Source organism: Arachis ipaensis, chromosome B08, assembly GCF_000816755.2.
Source record: "Arachis ipaensis cultivar K30076 chromosome B08, Araip1.1, whole genome shotgun sequence".
NCBI classification, from domain to species: Eukaryota; Viridiplantae; Streptophyta; class Magnoliopsida; order Fabales; family Fabaceae; genus Arachis; species Arachis ipaensis.
In genome coordinates, this window is record NC_029792.2 from 110752489 (window position 1) to 110758773 (window position 6285).

The 6285-nt window shown below is 39.7% G+C and overlaps 1 long non-coding RNA gene across 1 annotated transcript; it reads left to right on the forward strand.

Moving 5' to 3' along the window:
• LOC107612185 lies at positions 1133-1997 on the forward strand. The gene is made up of 2 exons (XR_002351919.1): positions 1133-1481; positions 1709-1997. It is a non-coding gene; the product is annotated as an uncharacterized LOC107612185 (long non-coding RNA).

The window sequence follows — 6285 nt, forward strand, 5'->3', positions numbered from 1 at the left end:
AAAAGTAAAAAATTTGTAGTTCACTCCCTATTTTCAATCAAACCAAATTCTCATATGCAAAAGGGGTAAACTAAGCTCAACAATCCACATTTTTCCAAATCACAACTACTAAACCAAAATAACTATATATATGTACTATTAACTAAAAGTGCAACTCAAACTAAAAATCTAAGATATATACAACCCAAAGTGCAAAATGCGATAAACTCAAAAGTATCCATAATAATTAATATATACAAAGCCGAAAGTGCAATAAAGTAAAAATGTGCAAATACTGAAAAGTAAAACAAAAATAAAAGCAAAAGTGTCTAAATGTGTTATAACCGAAGAGAGAAAAAAAAAAAGGGATGGAAAGCACGTGGGGGGCACATGCCCCCACTTAAATTTTCTTCCCTTCTCCCCCCATCTGTCGATGACTCCCGTCCCCCTTTCCTTCTTTCACTTTCTTTTATTTCCTTCCAACAAAACCTAAAACCCTCTTCTCCTCTTCCCTTCCTTCTCATTCATCTCTCCCATCTTCTCATCTCTTCTTTTTGCAATCACACACTATCATTAAACCCACTTCTTTCATCTTAATTCCTTCTCCTTCTCTTCTCTATTTTATTCATTCAAATTTTTTTTTATCACAACCCTAAATCATGGAGCTTCAACCTACTTAGTGAAGAAAGTATTCAACTTTTGAGTTTCGATTATTATTGAGGCTTCAAGGTAACTCTTTGACTCAATAATTAGCCATATTCCCAATTTTTGTCATCTCTATATTTATGGGTATGTATAAATCCGAATTAGGGTTATTAGGGTTAGAAAATTTGGGACTTTTGTCAAGGTGAGTAAGATTATGTTAATTGACAATATTAGTAGCTCACAAATATCATTATTGTCATATTTCTAGAGTTGTAGAATTATTGGACATCATTTGGTAGCTCTTTGACGCGCTCAGAGTTGCTTCTGGTTCCTTGAAATCAAGTTGTGAGTGGATATTATATCTATAATTGTTTTTAAATATATTATTATCAATATCTATGTTGAATCATTAATTTTGGAGTTTGAAAATATTTTATTATTGTGATTTCTGAATTTTTGAAAATAAATATTGATTTGTGAAACTTATAATTTTATCAAAATACACACGAGACGATATTTATATATTTTGTAAAGTATAAATGTTTTCTTATTTGACCTTATGTAAATTTTAATTAAATTTTAGTATGCAATCCTATATATATTGATTTGCTATGGAATTTAGTAGTATGTTACAAGCACTAGAGATTTTTATAAGTGATTTGGTTTGGATTGGTTTGGGAGACTCTGACTAGAAAATCGTAGTTAACAGCGGTTATGACGTTAACCTAGATGCATCTGGCTCAGACCTCAGCTAGCAGGGGCGTTGCTAGCCTAACGTGTAGGCCACGCGTTGGATCTGTTATACCGTACGGGCACACTAGAGGAAAGGGCTACCCTTAGAGGTGGAGCCGCCCTAGGTGTGTAATATTTGATTTGATTTGACTTCTGGAAGGAGAACTCCCATTTCAGTTCATCCGCTTAACTATTTATCTAATGTTTGTATAATTAATTAATATGAATTTCTCATCTCTGAAAAGAAATATAATTTTCAAGGTAAACTCTGTATTGTCTCGTGTGGGTTATAGATGTAATGTCTGCTCACTGAGTTGCAAAACTCACCCTATTATATTCCCATATTTTTCAGATACAGGAGTCATTCCAGGTTCCATTCCACCTGCCCCTCAGTAGATTTTAGTCATTTTGGTGAGCCCTTCTTCTTTCTAAGGGCTAAGTAATTATGTAATGGAACTTTTGCTCAAAATCTAGATTATGTCAATGCTCCATATGTCACAGGCAGGATCCTCGTGTGGGTTATGTTATTTTGAATCTTGAACTGTTTAGGTAGTGATTATGATTTGGTTATGTAAGACTTATGGTTTTAACTATATACTCTAGTTATCAACTTGATATATATATGATGCGTATTTTGGATATATTTGGTTGTGGATATAATTTGGAGTATGTTGTTGTTGTTGTCTTGGAAATGGAGGTTTATTATTAATACAGGGAGTTAATATTTATGTTGGTAAGGTCCTAGAAACAGAGGAGATTCTGTCCGTTTTTCTGAAAATTTGGTCGTTTGGCTTGCTGAGGGACTTGTCCCTTGAGCGCCGGTCATGGCTTGGTTCGGGTCATGACAAAATGGTTCACCAAAATATAACTCTGCCGATGAAGGCGACCTCCCCATACTTAAATCACAACATCGTCCTCGATGCTCTCAATCAAGCTGGGTGAGAAAGATCATCGCCCACTGGTCCACTGTCAGCTGCAGGTGTCGGTGCCTCTGTCAAATGCTCAGGCTGAGTCGCCTCATGCTGTGCAACCTCCTGCTGGTCCTCCTCCTCAGAGTGCTTCGAGGGTATGTCAGACTCAGAGGGGATGTCAGTACGCCCAATAGTTAATCAGCTTTAGATGGGCATAGTGTCGCTTGTTGCGACGCTCCGACTGCTCATAGCGTCGCTGATTGCGGCGCTCCATCTGATCAATGTGCTCAAAAAGGCGCTGCATAAGGTGGTAAACCGGCTGAGAAGTGGATGATGGTGCTGTTGAAGTAGGTGGTGCTGCAGGTGCTGCTGAGGATATGGCCGCCTCAGTGGGAGTAGTCTTATGTGGTTTGTGGCCTAGAGGTCCAAACCGCTTGCCGTGCGGAATAACCTTCTTGCAGTCGGCAATCGGTGGTCTCTCATCCTGGGGCTCCCAAGGCACCTCAGCTCGAGTAGCCATCTGAGTGATCAAATAAGGAAAAGCCAAGGTGCCTCTGACATGAACTCTAGACATATACTTCCTGATGAGTCTTGGAAGGTATATGTCCTTCTCTTCCATGACACACCAAATAAGGAGGATCATAGCAGTGGCACCTCTGACTCATGAGTGCTAGGCATGACATAATTACTCAGTATCTGTTGCCACAGCCTAGCCTCATCATTGAGTTAATCAACCTTGATACCCCGTGGAGTTTCCTTCGACTTTCCCATAGCCCACGGAATATCTGGATCAATGGCTATAGTATGCCGGACGGCAGTCCAATCAAAGCTCATAAATCAAATAGCTTCCTCGGCCTTCTGAAAACCATCTGTATCATCTGTTTTAGGTCGGAAGTGGAGGATATCCTGTATTGCCTCCTCTGTGACTAAGATTTGTTTTCCCCTAAGCTGCACTGCATCAAAGGTCGTCCTATAATAGTTGGAATAGAACTCACTGACCCATGATGCGTTCACATCCGCCAGATCTCTATCCAGAAATACCCAACCTCTCTGTTCAATCTAATGTTCAGTATACTTCCTCAGCTCGGTTGGTATTCTGAGCTTCCTTTCCAAGTAGAGGTTCTATTTTTTCACAAATACCGGAAACCAGAGTTCACATTAAAGGTTAGCAAATTTGACTGAGTCATTAGCAGGTACAAGTTGATCAACCTTTTCTTGATCACTAAATTTCTTTTCACACAAAAATTCATCTTATAGAACAACGGATGACTGTCCTCTCTTCCTTTTACTGGAGTTGGCCTTAGCCTTGCCTTTTCCTTTTCTATCAGACATCCTGAAATACAGAATTCCCAGGGTATAGATTATCAAATCAAAGCAGAGAAACAGAAAGGCAAACAATATGTAAGCAAAACAAATAGAAGATGGACAACAGAGGAGTTAAGCTAAAACATGAAGTGAGTCAAAAAGAGATAAATCCTTGGAATGAAAGAAAGGTAGGATTAAAAAAAATTAATCAGAAATCACGATCCAAGAATCTATACAATGAAATTCAGAATGTTTGTTTGTTTAGAAACAACAAGTATCATGCCTCGAAAGAAACTAAAAGAGTCAGTTTGAAAAGGGTGAAAACTAAAAAGAAAAGTTAGAAAGTGAAATTAAGTCAAAAGTTAGAGAAGTGGGTTAAAATTAGTGGCATGGTAATGTAGTTCCTAACCAAAAGATGTTCAAAAAGTTTAAGAACAAGCAAGCTCACATCCATGCATACAATACAAGTCATTGATGAGGAAACATCTAACGCAAGAAGCACAAAAACAATTGAAATCATCAACAATACCTTTCAAATAGAAAGGGAACCAAAAGGAACGGAAATGCTAACCTATCACCTCATGAATTGGCTTTGGTTTAAACCAAATAAATCACAATTCAAAAGTACTAAAGTCAATTCATGAGTGGAAGTTAAGAGTAAAACAGTTTTCAAAAAAAAAATTGGGCAACATTCCGACAGTAAAATGGACGTTCCCGAATATAAACAAGCAGTAAAATTCAGCCCATATAAACCTGAGCAGTTGACAATTGAATTTACAATCAAGAAAAGCAGCATCATTTAATCAGCAAAACAGTAATGAAGAGGCAATAGGCAAATGGTAGTAGCAATGAATCCATTGATTATGTTTACTTTGAAACAAAAACTGCAGCAGCTGTAACAGCTTAAATTCATACATTGAGCAAAAATCATCACTGTACAAGCAATCGTTAACAAGACTCAGCGACTGAACTCCAAACAGCCTAGAGAGATCCAGTAACCAATCCAGATAATTAAACAACGAGAATTCAAACCTAAATCCACTACAAAATCAATTAACTACCTAACCACCTATAGTCTACTAACATGCATTTCTAACTAAATTAAGCTAAACTAAACTAACTAACAGTAAATGACTGAAACAGAACTCAATTAAAGAAAAACGTGAATCGGGGAAGATGAACAGGAAGAAAATGGAAAAACTGAATGGAATAAGTGGTGGAAAAAGGAGTTGCCGGCCCAGTGGCGGCAGTAGCGGTTGGTGGTTGCGGAGGGAAGAGACGGAGAAAGGGGGAAGAACGGACGAACAGAGGGGGAGAGAGAGAAAAGAAGAAGAAAGAGAGGAAAAAAAGGGAAGGGAAAGGGTTGGTCGGCGGCAGTTCGGGGTCGTCGGCCATGATGGGTGGCCGTGGTTGAGGGTTCAATGGCGGATTGGAGGAGAAGGGGGTTCTGTGGGTTTGAAGAGGAGGGGAAAGGGATGTTGGAGGGAAGAAGAGAAATGGTACGCGAATGGGTTAGGGTTCTCGCGTCAGGGGTTAATGAATTCAAATCCATGCGTACGCGTGGATCACGCTTGAGCGTGGAAGAGAGAAACAAGCATCGACGCGTACGCCTCTGCGACGTGAACGCGTGAAATGCGAGAAAGAAAGGTGACGCATACGCATAAAGCACACGTACGCATGGCAAGAAATTGTGCTAAACGCACAGTTTTGGCACACTTTTCGCACAACTCTCTGTTCATAAGTACTGGGGCAGCATTTAGGTTCGACGCGTGCGCGTCAGTCAAGCTCACAAGTGGGAGGCCAGAAATGAGCACGATGCGTATGCGTCGGGGACGCGCACGCGTTGATGGGGTTGTGCGCCTGGCAACCCACCCGCTCGATTCCAGCGCAACTCTCTGTTTATTATACTAGAGAGCGAAATTAGCATCGACGCGTACACGTGACAGGCCCCCATTTTTTTAATGTTTATTCAGAAATAACTGGCTACCAAAGCAATGCCAAACATGATTAAGCAAGTGAAACCATAATTTAAACTAAATAAACATAACTAAAAATAAAAATTTAACTTATTACCAATGTAAATAAAAGAGAAAATAGGAAGAATATACTATTGTGGGGTGTCTCTCACCTAGCACTTTTAGTTAATATCCTTAAGTTGGACATTTGGTGAGCTCCTTGTCATGGTGGCTTGTGCTTGAACTCATCTTGAAACTTCCACCAACGCTTGGACTTCCAATAAGCTCCAATATTTCCAAGTGAATTTACCAAGCCTTGATGACGTTCTTCACAAGCTTTGAGCTCCCAAAGTTGATCCTCTTGTATGATGGGATCCCAAATCTTGTTTCTACACCCGTCTTGAAGTTGATCATCTTTGTTCCAACTGAGTGGCAAGCACTCCGGATTCTCTATGAAGTACCAAACTCTTCTCTTAGATCCCACCAAGTGATCACTAGTCCAACCCTTGCATCTAGCTCTTGAAATCTCAACCTTGATGAGCCTTGATTTGCAACTCCAACCACTTAACATCCTTCTCTTACGCTTAATTCCACAAAGCCTCCTAAGTTGGCCATCCGTTTCAAGAATACCATATTCAAGTGGGGCAGTAAATCTAATAGAGATAAGTTTTACCCACTCAAATGAAGGAGTAGACGGCAACCTAGGTAGAGAAGTCTCCAACGATCTTGACAAAGCATATTCCACTCCCGTCCATCCT